The sequence below is a fragment of the Protopterus annectens genome, chromosome 9.part0 (assembly GCF_019279795.1).
Source record: "Protopterus annectens isolate FY-2018-M chromosome 9.part0, PAN1.0, whole genome shotgun sequence".
NCBI classification, from domain to species: Eukaryota; Metazoa; Chordata; order Ceratodontiformes; family Protopteridae; genus Protopterus; species Protopterus annectens.
Window position 1 is genome coordinate 86,692,628 of NC_056743.1, and position 26,862 is coordinate 86,719,489.

The window sequence follows — 26,862 nt, forward strand, 5'->3', positions numbered from 1 at the left end:
AATATAGCCAGTTGTGACTTGACTCACTATGGTCACTTCACTGGGGGGAGGGGGGGGGTTGACTGCTACGAGGGCAGTTCCTGCTGAAAGAACTAAAATAGTCTGCTCTGATGTTACACTTTCTGAACTTTTTCAAACACAGACACTTCACTGCAACTTTCCCAAAAGCTTAAATATGTCTTGTCCTGATACCAAACCAAGACTTCTCCGAAGGGATTTTATTTTTTGAAGAACTCTGGATTTTTTAAATAATGGTCTGAATGATGTACTAGATGTTTCACCACATTCAGGTATTGTCCTCTACTCATGAGATGATGAGGTAAACAATGGGCACTAACAAAAGTGAGTTTAAGAAATGGGTCTATAGACTAGTAGGAAGCAACCTGAGACTTGCTCTAGTAATCCAGTTAAAAAGAACATGACCAAAGAGAGACCTCAGATGAAAGACTGTTTGCGTATCTAAAAACCTCTTCAGTTAATAATTCCATGCCTTCCCTAACGACAGATTCTGCCTAGAGAAAAATCAAAAACATTCACGTGGTAGTGGGGAACAGGACAATTCAGTGCTCATTTCAGGGTTCCTTGAAAAATTAAATGGATCAAAATCATAATTTTACCTGTATTTTATGGGCTGTTGCTCTCTACAGCTATAGAAACATTACTACTTGTGAATCACAACCAAATGAAACTCAGTGTTGCCAAGCTGTTCATCTTTTCACTATCACCATCCTTAACTACCTATGTCTTTGTCCCATCTGATGCTTCATTCTTGTTAATGCATATGGTAGTACAAGAGGGTTGTCCACTCTTTACTAGTCTGACTCAGTTACCAAGAGAAGCCTTGGTGGCTATTAACACTACCGTGCCCGTGCTCATATGGAGGCCTGATTTTGCTCCTGGCATGATCAGCATGCACCCTGATGAGATGCAGGGTGCATGCAGAATCAATCAAGTCCTGTACACACCCTGATGAGACACAGCAGCAGCAGATGTCATGTGGCTGTACTAAACGAGAATGACAGTGAACCAAGAAAGTATCAAACTGAGTCGCCACTCAGATCTTTCCACATATGCTGTATTAAAAAGTAACAAACTTTAAAAAAAAAAGAAAAAAAAAACTACGGTTCCTCTGTCACAGAAAGAAAACCACATACATGCCTGAAAATAAACAATTTTTTCTGGGAAATATTTCAGCTCCTTTGACATGTACAGTACATTACCTCTTACTGCTATCAAGTGCCACAAATTATCTAAAAATAAAATATGCGGCGATGATTTTCCTCCATTAGGATGCAACTCAAAAAAAGGTGATAGAAAATATTTTAAAAAGCAGTTTAATGGCTTTTTTTCTGCAATGCAAAGTATTTCAGCACCTTTAATTCACCTGCTCCCTTCAGATTGGCCCCTTTCTGATAAGGTACAATATGGACCGACTGACTGACAGCAACTTGAACTCTCCCAACTCTCTTCATATGGAGACCTACACCCCCCCCCCCATCACCTGAACGTGATCAGCTTACAGAAAATTGTTCAAAAAACAAGTCTTATTATCTTCCATAATATATTTCTATCTTTTACTTGTATACAACATAAATTCCTGGTCATTAACCAAGAATACTACTTTCAGTACTCACAATGTACCCAGAATTGGCTCCTACAGCTCATAAAGGGATATATGCATTTGTAGCATATTAAACTACAATTGAAATTTTATTTTTAATAGTCCCGTTCCTCCTACTGCTATTAGAACTGCCCGTGTATCTTTACTCCACATTGCTCTCATCGTTCGCTGGGGAATAAATACTTTTTCTCTTCAGGTTTCCAGGCAAAAGTGACAGCCAGTGATATTGAGGTAACAAACTGGTTGGCAATGCACCATCACAAGCTACTGGACATCACATTACGAAATAGTATTTTATGCAGACCAGTAGCACTGGCAGATCGGATTCTGGGTTGAAGTTTGGGTCAACATTTAAAAAAAAAAAACAGAAAAAATGTAGTAAAAAATATTACCCTATATTACGAAAAAAAATGCCCAAGGTTTCTTTCTCACTGTATTTTAACAGAGTACACCCAATGCTTGTTGAAGCAGAATAAGAAGCCCCTTCTGCACAATATTAATGGCCAACTACTCCAGAAGTCAGTGGGTTGCTGCAATACATCCTGTAAACACAAGGTGCAAACAAACATACAGCCACTGCCACGTGAGAATACAGTGCCTGGGATAGCAAACCTTGGCATTATTCATTTCACAGACTATGGCACATCATCACTGAAAACATTGCCTGTACTGAAGATGCAAAACTAGTCGCAGATGCTGCATGATAAAGTTATGATTTGGTTTCCAAAAACTTAAACCTCAGCTAGTGTTACCCCTTTGTGAATACTTTTACCTTTACACCTCCTTTTTCTACCAATAGTACCTATTTCACTTCATTTTTTTTCCAAGACTCGGTCACTACTGCTGGAAAAGCAGGCTGTTGCTGTAGCAAAGCATCACCTAAAAGGCCAAAGAGCAAATGTGTAAATGGCATTTAAGAGTGGATGAAACAAGATTTATTTTGCAGCTGACCACTGTAGTTACACTTGACATGCACAGATATCTGCTTGCTGCAGACAGCTTGACCTCATCTTGTGATTGTCATCTATTTAGGTCACTGCTCTCAGTTTTAACTGTTCAGTAAACATTTATGTAGAACTGTGTAATTAAGTCACATTTTCTGCAGAATTTTGCCACCATTCATCTACAAAGGGTGCTGTAGTTTGTTTTAATATATCTAGTTAGTGTAATACTGTAACTGGGCTTTGGCTACAAATGGAATTTGTGGTACAGTTCAAATACATTGCCATTAAACAAAAAGCCATTTCCATTAATGAAGACTACTTGCATCAAAACTCCCCCTACACATGTACTCCCACATAATGCTTAAGTGCTCAAAAATGTTTACACCTTTTCTGACTTAATTATGCAAAGTAAATTATTTCTTGTCAAAGTTTCAAAAACAGTTTAGCCTACCAAACCAACCACAGGATTACACTGGCAGCACGCGACTGAACTTTATGACTACTTCCTCTCACCAAGTACCACTGCAGTGCACTCTCTCCCTCTCTGCATTCCCCTATGCTTACCCTCAGCAGTAATTCAAGATTGAGAATATGCAAACAATGTTTATTAAGAGGAGCTCGGCAGAATGAAAGTGACAAGACCAAATGCCAAATAGTGGAACCACTGATGAGAAATAAACAAAATCTCTTAAAAGACTTCAATGAAAAGTAACACAGTTCTTTCGGCTTTTCCCAGTTAAGGGGTCACCACAGCAGAACTCCAGTCGGCTAATGATTGGCAGGAGATTTTTTTTTTTTACGGTGCCGAGGTGCCAGCTCGACGCCCAACCTTCAACAAAGGCACGCCCATTTACGCATGTCTTTCGAACGCCACTCGACCGCAGGGAGGACATGCAGACTCCACACAGAAGGCTCTCTAGCCGAGAACTGAACGGGAGAACCTCTTGCTGTGAGGCGACAGCGCTACTGCTGCACCACCGCGGCTTTATTACGAACAAATATACAGTTCTACACAGTAGCTCTCTGCACACCACTAAACAGTAAAACCAGTTTTGATATTGCTGTCTGGCAGATGTACACTAACCTGCCACATTAGTAACACAAAGCAGTGATCTTAACATAGTTAGACATACTGCAGTATAAGCTGACAACCTAGTGTGAGGAATGTGAAAACACAAACACAAGTGACAATACTCAGCACGACATATCAAGAAGTCACCTCAGCCCCAACTTACCAGTTATACTTCTAATAATTATACTGTACACAAAATCATGCAAACCAGAGATACAGCATAAAGACAATTATAACCATCCCCTACCATGCAAACTTCCTTAAAACAGAGAACATACACACACATCTGAATACTACAGTGAATGATTTTAGCCAGTCATTATTTTCATTCAGTGTAGCACTCACGCAATTCACGTTCAACATCTATGCACCATACCTCATAACTACAATGTCTATACCTAGGTATCAGATTGCCATCAGTTATACTACACTCTTGCTATCCTGCATAGTAATTACAGTATTCTCTGCAACAAGTTTTTACTTGTATATTCGTCTCTATTATCTCACTTTGTCATTGGATGTTTTACTTTCAGGTTATACCTGAAAATAATCTGAAATGACTGATTTGCTTACTAGGTAACCAAGTGACTATAATGCCTAAGAAAATCAGGCACGATGTCATTAAATTCTTAAAATCAGTGAAGAAAGAAGTGCATCACAGATGGAAATATCCAACTTAAAAATTACATCTGGCAACATCAGATGGATTGTTGCAGCTGAAGACATTAGGAAATACAGATATTTTAAGGCTGAAAACAAAATGAAGGCTGCCAATGTCAGGGCTACAGACATGCTCTTACTATCATCGACAAAAGTAATGAAACTCAGAAATCCCCTTTGCTACACCACTTGCTAACAGTTAACATAACATTTATACAGGGATACATACAAATTATTGAAGCCAGAACGAAAACAGATGATGCTTATTCAAGAGGTAGTTTAATGCAATACTTGCTCTGACACACACATTTCACAACCCTGAAAACTGCTGAAGTTTACACGCCCAAGAAAGCAATGACATGAGCATTCTGGTGACATGCTTTAGCAGTTATCCTAAGGCAGCCTCACACGAACTATGTACATGATGTGACAGTGATCATAAACTATGATAAATAAAGTTATTTTCTTACAGATGGGCTGCGATTCACACTGGCCTTTGGACAAAGCTCGAGACAATACGAATCAAACTTAAAACAGGAGAATAACTGCATTTATTACTTTCTATGGTGGACCAAGGATACCACAGAGTACACCTCTCACATGGCCTAAACTACCACTGACTTCTCAATTACTACAGTCACTAAGAAATATACATCTTAGAACACGACCAAAAATGTTTTTAGCAGATCACTGCACGTGAACTTCAATCCTTCACAACCTACTGCAGTGACTGTACAATGACATTCCAAAGAGCCATTCCAACCACTGTATGCAACAAGTACCAGTGGATGATGGAAAAAGGCAATGTTGCAACGTCTGAAATGTGGCAAACATTGTAATACATGAATTAATCTGAAAAAATACATTTGCTATAAGGTATAGGCCATAACAGCAACAAGCAACAATAACTAAATGCTTGCCTAAGTAAAAGGCTCTTGATTTTGGCAACTGCTGGCAGCTTGTGTAAAAAATGTAAGCTGCATTACTCTTAAAGTATACCACTTTTACTACATAATTTTATCACGAATGCTATTTTATGTTGTACGCTAAACTTCCTTTAATTACAGATATGTAATGCATTATTAGAACAGTTATTGAGACAAGAACACCAGCTATCATGCTGGAAGTTAGAGGAGAGGTCAAAATATTAAACAGCAAGTAAACCAAAATAGCTGTTATGCTCCATTTGGAATTAATAAACTAAAGTCAACACATTATGGTAAATTCTGCCTGAGTAAGCTGTTTGTAAACTAGTGATCTACACAAAGTAGTAACAGTAACACTTTGTCAGCTTAATCTAACAATTTCCCCTCAGAAGTTTAAGGCTACAAATTCTTACAAGGTGCAAGGGGGCTGTGAAAAGTCTTCACTCTACGTGTGTTGCTTATCTTGACCAGGCGTTTGTATCCTTCATTCTAGCACTACTGAAAATTTAGGCAAATGTAATGTAAATCCCTATGCTGTCTGCTGGACAGGAAACTGGCTATAAAACAGATCCTAAATTGTGAAAGTTGTCAGTATCCTCTCTCTGAACATAAAACTGTAACTAATGGAGACGTAGGGGAATAACTGCAAAATAAATGCCAAACAGGAGAGGGCCAAGTAGATCTACAAGCTATTTTGCCAGAAGTGTGGCTAACCAAGTTTGCTGATAACTGCAAGCTTGGTATTGTTAACCACTGATACTAAACATCTCTAATGTTGTCAGCTGTGGCGACCCCTAACCGGGAAAAGCCGAAAGACACAACAACAACATCTTTAATTACTCAGGTTTCACTCGTGACCAAACCACACTGTGGGTACATCCTGTGATACCTACAACCAGTCATGGATTATTGCTATAAAAATATATAGAACTTAGGGGGAAAAAAAAGCTTCACATCCAACTCTGTCAGGCATGTTTGCTATCCCAGTAGTCTAGCAACAGAAGGCAGACTTACTTGAGGCACTTTCTGAAAAGCACGCTCTGAGTTGGCAGCAGGAGTTCACGTTTTTAAACAAGTATGAGATCTGCCCCATTTGCTTCACAGTTACTCATCACTTGGAATCTACACTCACAAAGTATAAAACAAATGGCCGCAATGGACCACATTCCAAAAGCAGTTCTGAAAACTATGCTTTTAGGTAAAAAAATTCTACATGACAAAAACATATTATACATACCTGTGGCATAAATGAATAACTATGCTTTTTACATCAAGAAAACGTAAGAAATTTACACAAACCAAGAGTACTTTACATTCAGGTTAGTATAACAGACTAGTCTTACGATTTATTTTCAATTTAAGATTAAAACCTCTTTCAGCATTTCAAGAAATGAGACAACTGGGTTTGTGTCTGGCTGAACACACTTAAGACGTAAATATTAAACCAAAGATGTGTCCTTTTACTTGGCAATCTAAAGTAGCACAGAAAAAAGGGTCCTTTGAACCTCTTTCAGTTTTTAGATTAAGGCTGAAAATACTGCTCAAAGAAATTTGAAACATTAATTTACCTTTACAGCTCAACAAAGAAAAGTCACTGTGTTTAATTGTTTCATCGTGTTAACCTGGCTAAACTCAGTGGGCGCTGCTATTTACAGATGGCACTGGGAAAGAAAATATTGCAAGTTCTTACATATAACAATTCTTAACACAGAGGTTCTTCTTCCACCAGTACCAACAATGAGCTACACAAGTTTACTGCAACAATGTTTCCAACGACTTTGCAACAGATCGTCCGAAGGTTTACAACCTTCCCCCACTCTAACCATGTCTCTGTCTCTCACTATAAGAGTTACATCTGCAAAACGGAAACGTTCAGACATATTTAATGCATTTTTATTGATTTTATATATTTGTTAATCAAGCAAGGGGATTCCCAGAGCCATTCTGGTTACAACCTTGGCCACAAGAGTAAACACATTTAAATTTCATAGGTTCATAGGTTGGTACTAGGCTATCAGCCCTAGGGCCTATACAAGCCTAGCCATAACAATTCCCTGGCTATTTCTTCCCACATTATTTACTTTCCTGGACCCCTGTCTAGCAGGGTGACTGACGTGATCCCTGGGGTGAATTTCCTTTCTCCCATCCAATCGTCAAGGTTCCTCTTGAAGAGGTCCAAAGAGGCACTCTGCTTGACATGTATGGGCAATCTATTCCAGAGTCTGGGGAGTCTCTGGGTCAGGAACCTATCCCTCCAACATGTTTTGTTTATTGTGATGACAAGGTTTAGATCCCTGGAGCGTGTAGCTCTGAGGGATTGGAATTTCTTTAAGTGTAGCATGTCCAACAGCTCTGGGTTTGACATGGCCTTGTATGTTAAGCAGAGATCGCCTCTGAGTAGACGATATGCGACAGAGTATAGCTGGAGTTTTTTAAGGCGGTCAGCGTAGGGCATCTGCTTTAGGCCTGTGATTCTTTTAGTGAGGTATTTCTGAGGCCTTTCCAGTTGTTGCAGATGCCTTGAGAGGTACATACCAAATGGGGCGTTGTATTCTATAATGGGTCTAATGAGGGATGAGTACAGTGGGACAATGACCTCCTTTTTTCTGGATGAAAAGCCCTTCGTGATGAGGTGTGCTACATAGAAGGATTTCCTGACTGTTGTGGCGATGTGGTTATCGAAGGTGAGATCACTGTCCACCTGTGTCCCTAAGTCTCTTATCACACTTTCTGTGTTTAGTGTACTGCCACCTATATGGTAATTCATGGATACATGTTTTTTCCCAAAGGGGATAAAGTACAGTTTTGTACCTACCATAAATGTAGATGTCCGAATTGGATAGCATCTGCAGTCATAACAACTGGGTTGTCCTGTCGTCAGGCAGCCCTTCAGTCGGCCGGATTCCAAAGTCCGGGTCCGGCTTCGGCTGATGTCGCACTTCACCCGACGTCATCTTTGTTGGTCTTCGGGTATAAAAGCATCAGCCGACGCCATTTTCTTCAGTGTTTCTTGCCCCAGATGCCAGAAGCCCTATAGAAGGCTAAAAATTTTGGATAGATGCCAATGTTTCCAAAAGATAGAGGTAAACACAAAAATAAGCATGTATGTACATAAATACAAACAAATACACCATGAAAGAAATCCCCCCACTAGCTAGCTATTAGAAGGGTAAACACCCTAGGAGTACCACAGAGGGAAGGAGGGAGGGTAATCCTGACTGCAGATGCTATCCAATTCGGACATCTACATTTATGGTAGGTACAAAACTGTACTATGTCCTTCATGGATGCATCTGCAGTCATAACAACTGGGTAGAATACCATAGCCAACTAGGGAGGAGGATAAAAGTAGATTATGGTGTGTTTAGGATCCCTTGCAGAACAGCAGTGGCAAACCCTGCTCGGGATCTGGAATATAGAGGTAAATTATAATGCTTGGCAAATGTATGCACGGAGGTCCAAGTAGCCGCCTCAATAATGTCTTTGGTAGCCACTCCTCGTAAGAAGGCTGTGGTAGTGGCTGTTGCCCTTGTAGAATGAGGTCTTATGTTCTGTGGAATTGGTTTTCCATGGAAGGAGTAACAGAATCGTATGCAATTTCCTATCCATTTGGAGATTGTCTGTTTGGAAATAGCTTTTCCTTCCCTTCCTGTTGCATAGGCTACGAAAAGTTGGTCAGTCTTTCTGCTATTTTTGTTCTGTCCAAGTAGTAGCGTAGCTGTCTATGTACATCCAAGGTATGCAGTATTCTTTCCCTCTGTTTTGTGGGTTGGGAAAGAAGGTAGGTAGGTGGATTGCTTGGTTTAAAGACACTCTGGATACCACCTTAGGCATAAATGTAGGATTAGTCCTCATGGACACTCTATCTTGGTGGAAGATTAGAAAGGGTTGCACTGCCATTAAGGCCTGTAGTTCTGAAACCCTCTTTGCTGAAGTAATTGCCAGTAGGAAAGCAGTTTTCCATGACAGGTGTTGTAGGTCTGCTGTTGCTGCTGGTTCAAAAGGTGATAGTGTCAATTTTTCTAGCACAAAGTTCAAGTCCCAAGCTGGCAATGGTGGTTTCCTTGGAGGTTTTACATTCTTGATTCCTCTGAGGAACTGCCTGAGCAAAGGGTGTGAAAAACAGGTGGATCAAGGCTGTATTCTGCTGAAATAGCTGATGCATGAATCTTGATGGAGGAGTAGGACAGGCCTGAATGAAGTAGTTCGCCAGATACTCCAGAATGTTAGGCATATCTATGTTTGATACATCTTTTCCTCTTTCAGAACTCCAAATGACAAACCTTTTCCATTTCCCAGCATAATTCCTTCTAGTTGAAGGCCTGCGTGCTTCAAGAATAATGTCTTTAACTCTTTGTGAAAGTTCTATATTAGCAGCTGCTATGTGATGTTCCATGCAGTCAGTTGCAGCGTTTTAGGTTTGGATGCATGGTGCTGAAGTTGTTCTGAGTTAGCATCAAAGGCATCAGGGTATTGGCCACATATTGTTCGAGACATGCTCCTCAGCAGTGGGTACCAATGCTGTCTTGGCCAGTTTGGAGCTATCAGGATTATCCTTGGACGTTCCTCCTTGATTTTTAGTAGTACTTTGTGTATCAAGGGAAGAGGTGGGAATGCATATGCTGTTAGGCCTTTCCAGCTGAAGGAGAGCGAGTCCACTTTCCATGCTAGTGGGTGGAATGTCCTTGTGCAGAATTTTTGAGCTGGTGATTGAAAGGTGATGCGAATAGATCTATCTGAGGCATTCCCCATTTCTTGAGATGGTCTTGAAGATATCCGGGTGCAGCTGCCATTCGTGGGCATCCGATGTGGTCCTGCTTAACATATCTGCTAGAGAGTTTTCTTTTCCTGGCACAAATATTGCCTGTAACTGGATGTTGTAGCTGAGTGCCAGGGTCCACAGCTCCAAAGTCATTCTGCATAGGGGTAAGAATGAGTGCCTCCCTGTTTGTTGATGTACCACATGACTGTGGTGTTGTCTGTCCTTATCATCAAGTGGTCCTCCTTGAGAAATGGTCTGAACTTTTGGATTGCCAGTTTTACTGCCAGCATTTCTTTTAGGTTGATGTGCAGGTGAAGTTGGTCCTGTGTCCACAATCCTTGCACGCATTTGTCCAGCATATGCCCCCATCCTAGGTCTGAAGCATCTGTTGTAATGGTCTGGCTTGCTTGACCCTTGCGAAAGGGCAGGCCTGGGTTTGACTGGCATGCCTGAGCCCACCATAGGAACTCCTGTTTTAAGCATGGTATTAGTGGGATTTCCGTTTCTAGGCTGTGTCTGTGTTGGGACCATAAATTCTTTAGGTACCACTGTAGTTTTCTCATATGTAGTCTGGCAAATGGAACCAAGATTATGCATGATGCCATGAAACCCAAGGCCTGCAGTACCTTTCTTGCTGTTAACTTGTTCAGTTTTGTTAGTGCCAAGAAGTAAAGAGGGAGTTCTTTTGTTTTTCTGTAGTTAGGAATGCCATTTGTCTTACTGTGTCCAATTCCGCCCAGGAAAGTCCTTGTCTGGGATGGTATCAGTCTTGACTTTTGTAAATTGACTGTGTATCCCAGTGCTTGAAGCAAGTAAATGACCCTTTGTAAATCTGTTGTCAGCTTGCTTTTGTTGTCTCCTTGTATCAGGCAGTCGTCCAGGTATGGATAAATTTGAATTCCTGTAGTCTGCAATGGGCGATTACTGATGCCAGGCATTTTGTGAATACTCTGGGCAGTAGATAAGCCAAAGGGCAATGCTGAGAATTGATAGTGCTCTGATCCTGCAAGAAATCTGAGGTATCTTCTGCAGATTGGTCGAATGGGGACGTGCAGGTATGCCTCCTTGAGATCTAGAGTTACCAGCCAACACTCCTTGCCCAGCATGGGAAGAAGTTGCTGTAGGGTCAGCATTTTGAATTTTGGGACAATGATGTAAGTATTCAGGGTGGACAGGTCTAGAATTGGTCTCCAACTTTTTCCTTTCTTGGAACTAGGAATAGTCTGGAGTAGAACCCTTTCCTTGCTCTGCTGTTGGCACTTTCTCCACAGCTCTCATGTTTGCTAACTCCATTATCTGTTGTAGAGCCTCTGTCTTTTGATTTGGAGGTAGATTTGGCATTCCTCTTTTGTCTGGTAAAGTGTGGAAGTGGAACCGTAACCTTGATCTATGGTTCGTAAAATCCACTTGTCCTTTGTTATGTGGTGCCAGTTTTTGAAAATAAGGTTAGCTTTCCGCCTAGAGGAGCTGCTATTTGTTCCCTGGTAGGCGGGTTTAGGATTAAGTCACTGTGGCTGTGTTGATGTAGTGGCAGGTGTTGAGTTTGTGCCTCTGTTGTTACCTTGCCACTGTCGCCCTCTGTAGGCACCTCCTCTGGATTGGTTTCTGCCTCTGGAACGTCTATTCCTGCCCCTTTGAGGTCTTGTGGAGTCAGGAAAGGACCAATTTTTGGCAGGCCAGTTCCTGCTAAACCTTGGGGGTTGAACCTGCAAGAAATCTTTAACTGTCTGGACTGATTTTGCCTTTTCTTCCATTTTCTTCATAACCTGCTGGGCAGGTGTACCAAACAAACTTGTTTTATCCATAGGAGCATCTAGCAATTTAGATTTAACATGATCCGGTAAGGCTTGCTCCTTTAGCCATGCATGCCTTCTAATTACAGTGCCAGTCATGGCTGATCTAAATGAAGCCTCCAGTGCATCATAGCCACATTTTAAAGAGTGGTTACTAACTTGCTGTATGTTATTTACCATTTCTAATACATATTTCTTATCAAGAGATTCATCAGTGGTTAGCTTTTAGTTAACTGATCAAGCATAAACTCTTGGTATTGTATCATGTGAAACTGACAGTTTAAAGCTCTAGCTGAGAGAGTGGCTGAAGTGTAAACCTTTTTACCCCATCTGTCTAATGACCTTGATTCCCTTTCAGAAGGAACAGGGTTTTTAGCTATGGTCGCGCTACTGCCTTGGGACCCTGGGAAATAGTTTCGGGTCTGCAAGAGGGGCCTTGTAAAGGTGGTGATGAGTATCTGGCACCCTGTAAAATCTGTCTGGTTTGGCAGGGGCTGGGGTAAAGAATCTGGAGCGGAGCAGACATCATTGAAAGCATCATCCACCACAGAGAGAACAGGAGGTATAGCTAAGGGCCTGTGCTGTGGAAGGTGCAAAAAAGTCCTAAGTCTTTCCTGGAGTCTGAAAAATCCTGTTGCTGCCATTGGAACTGTTCTCGCATGGCATGCAAGGTTTCCCCAAAGGAGAATTCTTCTGGTGGGGAAGCAGCTGGAATGGATTCTTCAGCATCAGAATCTTCAAAATTGGAGAAAGGAGCCTCTGGCTGGTCAGTTATGTCTGATTCATCAGCAGAATCATCAGAGGACACTGGCTCATGGGGCTCTGCCCTAGGTCTCTTCTCTGGGGGCTGAGAGGCCCTGTCTGGGTGAGATTGAGATCCTCTAATTAATGAAATTAAATCTTCTGCCAAAGTAAGCATTTGAGAACTGGAAGAGGGCCTGGTTGAGGGGGGTTTAACAGGCACTGTTTTAGTAGTCTTGGCTGCTTTAGCCCTGGCGAAGGCCTTAATGGACATGGCTGCTGGAGGCCTAGCAGCACCACGTGCTGGGGTAGAGACATCCAAGGGAATGGTGTCTGACATGTCAGTGGTAAGCACCGTAGTGGGTAAAATTTCTGAGGCCGATTCAAGAGTGTTAGCAGGGACCTCAGTTGTAGAGGTAGATTCAGCTGTATTTTGATCAGTTTTCTCGGTTTCGGCCAAAACCGAGACACTCGCGGTTTGCTTAACCATGGTTTCGGCCGAAACCGCGGACCGCGAGTGTCGGTCTTTTTCTTTGCGTTTTTGGCAGAATGCGTAGTCGGAGGATCAGACGGCATAATGTACGCAAAATCAGAACCGAAAAACTGTTCTGCAAACTCCGACCGACGTCTAAGCGTTCGTCGGTTGAAAGAAGCACAGGACGAACAGGCTGCTACGTCGTGGGCTGGGCCTAAGCAAGGCAGGCAGTAAGAGTGGAAATCTTTATGAGGTATTTGTTTCCCACAGGTTAAACAATTATTAACTTTTTCTGACATCGGCTGAGGCAAGAAAGAGTCCCCAATGGGGTACTTAGCTTTAGAAGTCTTCGAAGTAGTATTCGGTAGAAGTAATCTCTGGATCCGACCGACCGGCACTTGCGAACAGCTTCTGCTTCGGGCGCCACGCGGCAAGAAAGACTGAAGAAAATGGCGTCGGCTGATGCTTTTATACCCGAAGACCAACAAAGATGACGTCGGGTGAAGTGCGACATCAGCCGAAGCCGGACCCGGACTTTGGAATCCGGCCGACTGAAGGGCTGCCTGACGACAGGACAACCCAGTTGTTATGACTGCAGATGCATCCATGAAGGACATCAATACATTTCTTGGCATTGAGCTTGAGCCCATGGCTCTGGCACCAAGCATCTGTTTCTGTAAGGCCCTTTTGTAGAGTATCCACATCATTTGGGGATTCAATAATGGCTCCCAGTTTGCAGTCATCTGCAAACTTTGTTAGCCAGAGTCCCTTAGTGTTGACCTGTACTTCAGAGAAGTAGATGCCAAACAAGAGCAGCCCCAGGACTGAACCCTGAGGTACTCCACTTGTCACTTGTCTGGAGCTGGATTTGGAGTCGGCTACTTTTACAGTGTGGGTTCTATCAGTAAGCCATTTAGCAACCCATTGGGTGACATAGGGATTTATGCCCAACTTAGTAAGTTTATCTATGATTCCAGAGTGGGGGATGGTGTCAAAGGCCTTGGCAAGGTCTAGATAGGCTGTGTGGACCACCTTACCCTTGTCCATGGCTCTGGAGACTGATTCAAAGAAGTCAATCAGGTTCAGGAGACAAGATCGGCCCTTCACAAACCCAAACTGGGTGGGGTCCAGTGTTTGAAGGTTGCCAATGTCTTTGTTTATAAGTTCCATGATAATACGCTCCATGGCATTGCAGATAAGGCTTGTCAGACTGATGGGACGGTAGTTTCCGGGATCCAAGGTTGATCCCCCCTTGTGGATTGGGATAACTGTAGCTCTGCGCCACTCAGTGGGCACGAAACCTGAGGTGAGGCTATGATTAAACATGACACTTAGGTGAGGTGCCAGTTCATATTGTAGTTCATGTAGTACACAGCCCGGGATGTCATCTGGTCCCATGGATGCTGTATTCTTGGCTTTAGAGAGTGCGTTTTGTACCTGTGTGGCGTATTACTGGAATTTGGCAATCTTCCGGTATTGAGATGGGCCATTTAGGGGTGAGTGGGGTGAAGTTGGCACTGAATCGATCTGCCAGGATATTGGCAATATCCTTCGGATCAGTATATTTAATGCCATTCTGTTTTAGCTCAGAGCAGATCTGAGCATTGCCATTTAGATTCTTGACATAATTATAGAATGCTTTGTGGCTGTCTTTGGAATCTTTGGCAATTTTATTTTCGTAACTAGCTTTGGAGGATTTTATGAGGCATCTCGGTTTCTTACTGAGGCTAGTAAGGGAGTTTTTTGCATCCTGGGATTTTCCTCTTCTGCAAAAGTTTCTTCCTTTTGTTGTAAAGTTTGTTTATGGCAGGGGACCACCAGATTGGCTTCCTTTTTTTGGATGAGAGCATTTTGGTTCTATTTGGGATGGCACGATTCATGGATGAGTGGGTGTGCTCGTACAGTGCCATAGTGTAGGATTCAGCAGTTGAACTTTCAGTTGGTATAGCCAAGTAAGTAGCACATTTCTGGAAAGTGGGTGATAACTGGAACAACACATGGGTAGAAAGTACAGTTGTGTACACTTACCATAAATGTAGATGTTCGAGTGTATTCACTATTGCAGTCATTACATTTGGGTAATCTGCTGGCAGGTTGCCCTCAGTCGGCCTGATTAACAAAGTCTTGGATCCTGCGTCGGTTGCTGTCCCTTCTTCCATGACGTCAGGTCGTCAGGGGTATAAAACATGCAGCCAACATCATTACATCAGTTTTTCTTGCCCCAGATGTCAGGTACACCCCCCCCCCCCCCAATAGGAAGCAAATAAACATAAAAAACACAAAGGCATACCTCCAACAAAATGCAAATGCACCAAAAAGGCTTTTAAGCATAGTAAAGAAAAGTAGAGATATAGCCAGAAAAAAATAGGGGGCTGGAGGGTGGGTAACCAGGACTGCAACAGTGAATACACTCTAACATCTACATTTATTGTAAGTGTACACAACTAACTGTACTATGTTCTTCGTGTTTCACTGTTGCAGTCATTACATTTGGGTAGATTCCCAAAGCTATGGTTGGGAGGAGGAGTTTATATAGCATTAGGGCCAGCAATAAGGCCCTGCAAGACAGCAGTGGGAAAGCCAGCTCTGGACTTAGAGAAAATTGGCAAATGATAATGCTTGGTGAAAGTATGTACAGAACTCCAAGTAGCAGCTTCTAGGATGTCCCTGGTAGGAACACCTCTGAGAAAGGCTGCAGAAGTAGATGCAGCCCTGGTGGAGTGAGATCTGATCCCCTCTGGGATTGGTTTTCCATGGTGCTTATACCAGAAATGAATGCAATGGCTTATCCATTTAGAAATGGTTTGTTTTGAAATAGGCTTCCCCTCTGCCCCTGCAGCAAACGCTACCAGCAGTTGTTCCGATTTTCTTCGAGCTTTAGTCCTGTCCAAGTAGAATCTAAGTTGTCTGTGCACATCCAAGGAATGCAGTTCTGTGGATTGGGAAAGAAGGTTGGCAAATGAATGGACTGATTTAAGAGCCACACTGGATACCACTTTGGGCTCGAAGGATGGATTGGTCCTGAGTGACAGCCTCTCCGCATGAAAGATGATGAAAGGCTCCACTGCCATAAGGGCCTGTAATTCAGATACCCTTCTAGCTGAAGTGATTGCTAGAAAAAAAAGCTGTTTTCCAAGAAAGAAATTTTAAGTCTGCAGTAGCAGCTGGCTCGAAAGGAGGTAGAGTGAGTTTCTCCAATACAAAGTTAAGGTCCCAGGGCAGGGGTTGGAGCTCTCTTGGGTGATCTCAAGGTTTTGGCCCCTCTGAGGTACTGCTTGATCAGAGGATGAGAGAAGACGGGAGGTTCTGTGTTATAATGAGCCGAAATGGCTGAGGCGTGGATTTTAATGGAAGAAAAGGACAGGCCCTTGTGAAGCATCTCAGTTAAGTATTGTAAAATCTGAGGTAAACTGGCCGCTGCTGTGCTCATCCCTTGAGATTGGTTCCAGGCACAGAATCTTTTCCATTTTTCAGCATAAGATTTTCTAGAACTAGGTCTCGTTGCCTCTAAGATGACATCCATCACAAGTTTGCTGAGGGATGATAAGGGTGAATTTAAGTGATTAGCCAGGCTGCAAGGTTCAATGTTGGAAGCTGAGGGTGCAGAATTTGGTTCTCTTGCTGAGACAGCAGGGAAAGGGTCTGAGGCAGGTGCCATGGAGATACCTGTGACACACTGCGCAGAAGGGGGTACCAGTGTTGGCGCAAACAGTCTGGAGCAATCAAGATCATCCTTGGTTTGTCCTGTTTGACTTTTAGTAGAAATTTGGAGAGCAGAGGCAGCGGGAGGAAGGTGTAGACTGATAGGTTTTTCCAGCTGAAGGAGAGAGCATCCACTTTCCAGGCCTGTTTGTCGGGAGTCCTTGTGCAAAACTTGTCCAACTGGTAGTTCTGGGGGGAGGCAAATAGATCTATGTCTGGGCTCCCCCATTCACTTGTCAACATGTTGAAGATCCTTGGTTCCAGTTTCCACTCATGTGGGTCCATGAGGTTTCTGCTTAGTCCGTCTACCAGTGTACGCAATTTTCCTGGCAGGAATTGAGCTTGTAGGTGCACTTGGTAGCTCAAGGCTGTGCTCCACAATGTCATGGCTACTCTGCAGAGGGGGTAGAAATGTGTACCCCCCTGCTTGTTTATGTACCACATAACCGTGGTGTTGTCCGTCTTTACCATTAGTTGTCCTGGAAGAATGTAATCCTTGAAGGCTGTCAGAGCATTCTGTACAGCTAACATTTCTTTTTGATTGATATGTGCATTTGACTTGGGTTCCAATTACCCTGAATGCACTTCCCTGCCAAGTGAGCCCCCCCCCATGCATAGTCTAAAGCATCTGTAGTTAGGGTTTGGGCGGCAGGGGGTAGTGTGAATGGTAGTCCCTTGTTTTGGTGGCAGGCCTCTGCCCACCAGAGGAACTCCAGGCGTAGGCAAGTATGATAGGAATCATTGTTTCCAGGCTGTGAGAATGCTGACTCCATAGACTTTTTAGATACCACTGTGGTTTCCTCATATGCAGTCTTGCATATGGAATTAGAAGAATGCAGGAGGTCATGAACTCCAAGGCTTACAGTATTTGTCTTGCAGACAGCAGGGTTTTTGTGGCCACTTGTTTGAAATAGGTTACCAAATGAATTTGCTTTTCTGACGTGAGGTAAGCCATCTGGGCAGCTGTATTCAAGCTTGCTCCCAGGGATGTAATTTGTTGACAGGGTACCAGCTGTGATTTCTTTTCATTTATGGTGTACCCCAGACAAGTGAGAACCCTTTTTACAAACGCCAGATGATTCAAAAGTATGCCCTGGCTTTCTGCCTGAATTAGACAATCGTCCAGGTATGGGTATATTTGAATACTTCTTTGCCTGCAAAATGCAATAACTGGAACAAGGCACTTTGTGAATACCCTGGGCTCAGTAGACAAGCCAAAGGACAGTGCAGAGAACTCATAATGCGTGTAGCCTGCTTTGAAGCATAGGTATCTTCTGCAAGATTCCCTGATTGGGATGTGCGGGTATGCTTCTTTTAAATCGAAGTAATTGGTGAAAAGTCAGCATCTTGAATTTTCGAATCTCCAGAAAGGTGTTTAGAGTAGACAGGTCTAGGATTGGACGCCATGATTTGTCTTTTCTGGGTACGAGAGAAAGTCTGGAGTAGAAACCTTGTCCCTTTTCCTCTTCTGGTACCAGCTGAATAGCCCCCATGCTTAAGAGGGAAAGTACTTGTTTTTGAGCCTCTGCCCACTGATTTGGGGGCAGGTCTGGCAACCCATTTGGTGCTGGCAACGGGTGGAAATGAAATCTGCATCCCTGGGACACTAATTAAAACCCATTTGCCCTGGGTTATAAGTTCCCAGTTCTCTGCATGAAGAGCAATCTTTCCCTCCAAAGGGGCGGTCAAAAGATAAGTGCTTGGGAATTTTAAAAGGAAGTCACAGACTGTTTACCGTAGGGGGGGTTCTTGTTATTTCCAGATTTGGAAGTGGAGGCCCCCACTGCTTAGTTCTGAGAGTCCCCTGGGACTGAAACCTGGGGTTTTTGCTGTGTCTGGGTTTGGCTTCAAAGGACCTGGAAGGGACTGGAAAGGACCAATTCTTAGTAGGCCAGTGCCTACTAAATCTCAGAGGTTGCACTTGTAAAAATTCTTTAACAGTTTGCATAGATTTAAGCATTATCTTCCATCTTTTTAAGAACTTCTTCAGCCTTGTTGCCAAACAGGCGGTCCTGACTTAAGGGAGCATCCAACAATTTAGCTTTAACATGATCAGGCAAAGATTGCTCCTTAAGCCAACCATGCCTTCTAAGCACAGACCCAGTAACAGCAGCCTTGCAAGAGGCCTCTAAAGAAACAAAACCACATTGCAAAGTATGTTTTCTAACTTTTCAGCAGAATGCATTAAGTCCTGTAAATCTATTTTCCACACAGTCAGGAATCAACATCATTTTCTATTTAAGCAGTCCAAAAATATGTTGCTGATATTTTAACATATGAAATTGGCAGTTTAAAGCTCTGATTGCCAAGGTTGAAAAGTATAAACTTTTTAACACCATCTATCCAGCGCCCTGGAGTGTCTATCAGAAGGGGTAGGATTTTTAGCAGTAGAAGCCTTAATGCCCTTGGACCTCTGAGAAATAGTCTCTGGATCTGCAACAGGATTTTTGAAAAGGAACCTGTGGGACTAGGGAACCCTGTAGTATCTGCCAGGTTTACTAGAAGCAGGAGGCAGGGAATCAGGGGCCAAACTGGATTCTGAGAACACATCATCAACAACGTCTAGGACAGGAGGTATAGCCAAAGGCCTATGCTGAGGTAGAAGAAAGAAAACCCTAAGCCTCTTTTTTGAATCAGAAAATTCCTGGCTTTCCCAGTGGAAATGGATCCCTTAAATTACGTAAAATTTCCCCAAAAGAAAAATCCTCAGGAGGAGAAGCAGAGGGAATAGAATCCTCTGCATCAGAATCCTCGTAAGTATGGACAAATCCAGGTCATCAGAAGAGTCAGAAGAAACAGAATACTGATCAGAAGATTCATAATCGAGCTCAACTCTAGAACTCTTGGGGGGGGGGGGGGGGAGAGTTTGACTACCCCGGATTAGAGTTATTAGATCTTCAGCCATTTTTATCATTTGTTTTTCAGGCATAGGGGCCTGTGCATGTGGCCTGGGCATCGTTTTTTTAGACATGGATCGCGGTTTAGGTCTTAGTAATGAAGGTGTCGATTTAATATGCAAGTCTGTAGGCCTGAATACACCCTCAGAAGCCGGTGCCTGCACAGCGGCTCTGGACCCATCCAAGGTACAGACATCCGTGGGTTCCATAGTTGAAATATCTCACGGCATACCGGACTCCGAATGGGTCTCAGTAGAGGCCTGCGAATCAGAAGTAGCGGGTATCAGGGGCTGCAAAAGCACCTCACTGAGTACCGATTAACTTGCGACTGGCTTAGGAGAAGCGTCGTCGGCAGTTTTGGACCTTGGAGGCCTGTCTCTGTCTTTATCTTTGCTTTTTGTCAGAATCCCGGTAGTTGGATGGCTAACCGACGACATTTCTGGATAATTAAACCAAGAACCGAAAAATTTAGAAGCAAAAATATACAGACGACAGAAAGTGCGCTGATTAAATAAAGCACAAAACCGACAGTAAGGTACGTCATGGTCAGGGGCCTAGGCAAGGAATACAGTACGAATGAAAATCTTTATGAGGTATTTGCTTTCCATAAGTAATGCAATTATTAACTTTTACTGACATCGGTAAGGAGCAAAAATAAGTTTCCCCAACGGGGTACTTAGCTTTAAGTTGAAGACTTCGGTTCTGAAACTCGAAAACGAAAATTTCAGAAGTCGGCCGACTGGCACTTGCAAACTACTTCTGCTTTGGGCACCGCACGGCAAGAAAGATGTAATGACGTCGGCTGCATGTTTTATACCCCTGATGACGTGACGTCATGGAAGAAGGGACAACAACCGACACAGGACACAAGACTTTGTTAATCAGGCCGACTGAGGGCAACCTGCCAGCATATTACCCAAATGCAATGACTGAAACAGTGAAACACAAAGAACATCAGGTAAACTCCACGTGGACAGTGACCAGAAATTAAGATTTTTGGGGAAGAGTACTGAAAAAAGCTATTAGAAAACTTCCTTAAGACTACAATCCTAGCTTAAGTAGTCCCATCTTAATAATAATGTGGGCATTTTCAATTTTTACTTTTCTGGCACATTTTATCTATAATATATATATATATATATATATATATATATATACACTACACACACACATTACATACAAATTATATATATATATATATATATATATATATATACACACACACACACACACACACACACACACACTACATACAAATTATATATATATATATATATATACTACACACACACATTACATATATATATATATATATATATATATATATATACACACACACACACACACATATATATATATATATATATCTATATACACATACATACACACACACGGGATCCGTGCAGATGTTCGAAGTTTCACTTCTTTGTACCTACTTCACAGAGTCCACTTGTTTGAAGTAGTGAAACTTCGAATATTGACTTTGGCAGTCACACTACAGCGCTGAATGGGAATATTCTCTTTTCCCCGCTGTAGTGCGATCTCGTAGTTGGTATATTTAAGTAGGGGAGGTGTGGGGGGCACAGCCCCCCACATGGGGGGGTGCAGCAGGGCTTACCCTCCTGCAAAAAATGTTTTAGTGGGGTTTTTTTTTTTTTTGGGTCGCCCGGGAAACTAGACATCAGCAAAAGTGCACTTTCGCTGAAGTGTGGGTCTCCTGCTCTATTTTGAAGAAGTGTTCTTTCGATGTAGAGCAGCAGACCCATACATACACACACACATTACATACATACGTGTGTGTGTGTGTGTGTGTGTATATATGTATGTATATATATATATATATATATATATATATATATATATATATATATATATATACACACACACACACACACACACACACACACACACATGCACATAGCGGATATAAAATGTGTACACACCCCTGTTAAAATGCCAGGTTTTTCTGATATAAAAAAATGAGACCACAATAAATCATTTCAAAACTTTCCCCACCTTTAATGTGACCTATAACCTGTACAATTCAATTGAAAAACAAATCTGTTAGGTGAAAAAAATAAGAGACATACAATAAGCTGGTTGCAGAAGTGTGCACACCCTTAAACTAATACTTTGTTGAAGCAGCTTTTGATTTAATTACAACATTCAGTCTTCTTGGCTAGGAGTCTAGCAGCACGGCACATCTTGACTTGGCAATATTTGCCCACTCTTCCATGCAAAAGCGTTCAAAATTTGGCAGATTGCAAGGGCATCTCTTGTGCACAGCCCTCTTCAGATCACCCCACAGATTTTCTACTGGCTTTAGGTCTGGGCCTCTCCAAAACTTTTATTTTCTTCTGGTGCAGCCATTCTTTTGTTGATTTGGATGTATGCTTGGGGTCATTGTCGTGTTAAAAGGTGAAATTCCCCTTCATCTTCAGCTTTCTAGCAGACACCTGAAGATTTTGAGGCAAAAATGACTGGTATTTGGAACTGTTCATAATTCCCTCCACCTTGACTAAAGCCCTAGTTCCAGTTGAAGAAAAGCAACCCCAAAGCATGATACTGCCACCACCCTGCTTCACCATGGGGATGGTGTCCTTTTGGTGATGCAAAGTGTTGATTTTGTGCCAAAAATACCTTTTGGAATTATGGCCAAAAATTTCAACCTTGGTCTTATCAAACCAAAACACGTTTTCCGTGTGCTTTTGGCAAACGATGTATTGTTTTGCAAATTTAGGCAGGCCTGGATGTTTTTCTGTGTAAGTGAAGGCTTCCATCTTGCAACCCTACCCCACAAGTCCAGACATACGGAGAATACAGGAGACTGTTGTCACATGTAGTACACAACCAGTACTTGCCATTAATTCCTGCAGCTCCTTCAGTGTTGCTGCAGGTCTCGAGGCAGCCTCTCTGAACAGTTTTCATCTGGTCTTTTCATCATCACTTCTGTCCCATATTTTCTCCACTTTTTGATGACAGTCTTCACACTGTGTTCCATGGTATATCCAATACTGTGGAAACTTTTTTGTACCCTTCTCCTGACTAATACCTTTCAACAATGAGATCCATTTGATGTTTTGTAAGCTCTCTGTGAACCATGTCTTTTGCTGTAGTAGGCAACTGAGTAAATGTCAGAAAAATTGTACTAGGACAGCTGAACTTTATTTGGGTTAATCAGAGTCTCTTTAATGGATGGCAGGTGTGTACCCAAGAAAACTGAATGTTGTAATTAAATCAAAAGTTGCTTCAACAAAGTATTAGTTTAAGGGTGTGCACACTTATGCAACCAGATTATACATTTTTTATTTTTTACATCTTTCCCCTAACAGATTTGATTTTTTCAACTGAATTGTACAGGTTTATAGGTCACATTAAAGGTGGGAAAAGTTTTGAAATTATTTATTGTCTCATTTTTTTATATCACGAAAACGTGGCATTTTAACAAGGGTGTGTACACTTTTTATATCAACTGTGTGTGTGTGTGTGTATATATATATATATATATATATATATATATATATATACATATACACACACACACACACACACATATATATATATATATACACACATATATACACACACACATTATATATATATATATAAATTTTATTTATATGGATCTACTTCAGAAGACTGACATGATGGAATTTGTCCCTTTTCCACTGTTGTGCGATCTTGGAGTTGGGTATATACAGTTAGCAGGGGGTGTGGGGGAACAGCCCCCACATGATGGGTGCAGGGAGGCTTGACCCCTGCATTAAAAATGTGTTCAGTACTTTGAATTTTCAGTCTTTTCGTTCACCAGTCTTCTGAAGTAGACCCACACATACATACATATATATATATATATATATATATATATATATATATATATATATATATACACACACACACACACACACACACACACATACACACATCTACATGGGTCAACTTCAGAAGATTGACAAACCAAAAGACTGAATCCCAAAAGTCTTTAATAACTTTAAACATGTCCTTATTACATACAGAATAGGGGGTGAACCAGATTAAGCCTTACCCTCCTAAAAGTGTTAGCAGTAGAAGTACGCAGGAGGAAGAGGTACTATATATACACACACACACGTGTGTGTGTGTGTGTGTGTGTGTGTGTGTGTGTGTGTGTGTGTGTGTGTGTGTGTGTGTGTGTGTGTGTATTTATTTGACATTTGTTGACTGGGACAGTGACTAGCCAAAAGCCCTTTTTCAGTGGCGGCCTGGGAAGAAACTCTCCACATTACAATACAAGGAAATTAACATGATATAGTAATAAACATTACAAAAGTTCAGAAATATATCCAACGCAAACATTTGCAATATAACTGTTAGTAAAAATCTCTTGCAGTATTAAAAAAAGGAAGAAAGACACAGTGGGTGAGGAAAACAGGTAACAGCCGAGAAGAGGGAGGCAGCAAATGTTTTGTTGGGGCTATCTGAAGATAAATTTAAACAGAGGGAGGGAGATGCAGAAAGAAGTGTGTGTAGGTAGAAAGAAATGAAGGGGTAAGGGTATGTTTCAGATGGGGTGGTCACACAGACGTGACCAGGTGCTGTTTAGATGTTGTTTGAGCATCTTCTTGAATTCAGGAACATTGGAAATATTCATGAGGGGCAAGGGAAGTGTGCTCCATTGGGTGGCAAGAGACTAGCTATAAAGATTCTGTCCAATTGATTTTCTAGGTTTGTGCATCTGTAGTAGGCATTGGTCAGAGCTTCTGAGGGATCGAAGTGGGAGTAGAGGGAGATTAGTGCAGAGATACTAGGGCAGGAGGAGGTTTTGTTCGGGACAGAGTGGATGATGACAAGTTGATTAAATAAGAGTTGGTTAGGAAACTCTAGCCAGCTCTGTGTCCTTAGAGCATGGCAGTGGTAAGACTTATAAGGTAGACAGATTAGTAGCGAATCTGGCTATCTTATTGTAGGTAGTTTCTAATTTAGATAGAAGGGAAGACTAAGTTAGTTAGAATTTGTGAGGCATAGAAGAGGTTGGGCATGGGTGAGTAAGTCTAGATTCAGGGGTGAGGAACCTTTTGTTTTATATAGCAGGCAGAGCTTTTGGTGGGTTTTCTGAATACAGTGCTGTACATGCAGGTCAAATTTGAGATGGTCATCTATGGCCACACCAAACAGCTTTCTGTGGGTTACAGGGGTGATGGTAGCATTAATAAGTGAAGAGATGGTAAATGATGACTTGAGGTTGTTGAGTGATTTTGGGAGGAAGGAAAAGGAGTTTTGTCTTTTTGGGGTACAGCATGCGTTGACTGCTGGTAAGACAGGATTCAGTGAGGTTGAAGGACTGCTGTGTAAGTGTTAACAGGTCTTGTAGAGTTGTCAGCGATATATATGACAGTGAAATCATCTGCGTACTGTATGAGGGAGGACTGGGGACAGGATTGGTGTAGTTGGTTGATGAAGATGTTCAAAAAAGGGGACCTACAATTGAGCCTTGAAGGACACCTATTCTGATGAGGAGAAAGGGAGAGAGAACAGAGAGCCATTTAACAGACTGCTGCCCATCTCCGAGGTAGCTGTTAAACCAAGATATATTTGCAGTGGATAGGTTGAGTGGGGACAGTTGAGAGGAGGATGGGGTGAAAGAGTGTGAAAGGCTTTAGAGAGATACAAGAACAGGGAGGATACTAGTTTATTGTCATTTCTTGCAAGGCAAATGGAGTTATAGTTAAGGTGATGAGAGCAGTAGTGGTACTATGGTGGGGGCGAAAGCCATGCTGGGTCAGTATGATTAGGTTTTCTTGAATGAGGCAGGCTAAGAGTTGTTTGTGAAGACTGTTCAAACATTTCGGAGAGGGGAGAGAGTATGGCTATAGGGCAATAGAGAGTTCCCTCCTTTGTGGATTGGTGGATTCCATAATGCAATGATTTATGAGAATGGGTATGCTATACGTTTGGAAGCAGTCTTTAGGAAGAGAGATTACAACATGTCAGCTGATGGGGAACAAGATTTTAGTTTAAGGAGAAGGTTTTTGATGTAGCTGGTAGGGACTGATTTTAGTAAGATGGGGAAGTTGTGCCACTGGGGGTGGTGGGGATGAGAGACTGGGAAGGTTGGAAGTCTGCACAACCTTAATGATGGTATCAATGAAATATAAATTGAAGCGGGATGCAGTTTCATGAGGTGTGTTACTGGGAGAGGGGTTGGGTGTTGAGGGATTGTCTGGGTGGAGAATCTGGTTAATAGCACTACAGACCTTTTTGGGGTTTATGGGTGTACTAGTTTGGTGTGAGTGGCAGAAGTTTTTTTTTTTACACTGATAATGTGCTTTTTAATAAGATTCCGGAGTTCCCTATATTTTTGGAAATTGGCAGGGAATTTGGTTTTGGACCAGGGTTTTCATGGGTTATCTCTTTTGAGTATTAGAGACCGAGTAGAGCACCAGGATTTGACTCTGACAGTTCTGAGAGGGGCAAGAGAGTAAAGTGTGTTGAGGAATATGGAGTTAAACTGAAGTAGTACAGCTCCATCTAGAGGTAGGACTGATAAGAAGGACCAGTCTATAGCTTGGAGAGAGTTGTTAAAAGTGTCAGGGTCAACGTTAGGTTAGCTTTTCGCATTCTTTCAATTTCTGAGGTTGAGAGTAGTAGGAGGAGAACCTTTGGGCACGTATTGGGCTATGGTCACTTAGGGAGTCTGGTAAGGTTTCAGGCTGGTGACAGGAGTGAGAATCAGACAAGAATCCAGTCAATGACAGAGTAGGCTTATGATGAAAAGTGGGAGTAGACATTAGTTGAGTATATCCATATAGGTTTATGCTGGTGGTAGGCGAGTTAGAGCAGAGGCTTAGACAACTGATGTTGACATTGCTGAGTGTTATGCTCTCAATGGGTATGTTGTTAGACATCCAATGGAGAATCTGTTCTAGTAAGGGTATGTTATCTCCTGGAGGTATGTAGATGGTGACTACCATTAGGGTTTTGTGGATGTTGGGTTTGTAATTAACCATAACGAGTTCTGCTGGATGGAATTGAGGGGGGTATGGTTAGGAGGTCTGAGCACACTATGGCAACCTCTCCTTTTTTGTATGTTCTGTCGTGGCATATAATGTTGTATCCTGGGGGAAGAAATTCATTGTCTGTGTTGTGTGGCTTTAGCCATGTTTCAGAGAGTGTGACTATGTTAGGGGAATATTGGTCTAACCAAAAGTGAATTCAGTTGTTTTACTAAGGATAATATGGACATTGATGGAGTAAAAGGACAGATGTTTGGGGTTAAGGCTGGGTGTGTGC

At 42.2% G+C, this 26,862-nt stretch overlaps 1 protein-coding gene across 2 annotated transcripts in view; it reads right to left on the bottom strand.

Moving 5' to 3' along the window:
* The window catches only part of LOC122811051 (proline-rich protein 12-like), a 1,358,252-nt gene that overhangs the window by 604,305 nt on the left and 727,085 nt on the right, over positions 1–26,862 (bottom strand). The gene's annotated exons all lie outside the window — the stretch shown is intronic.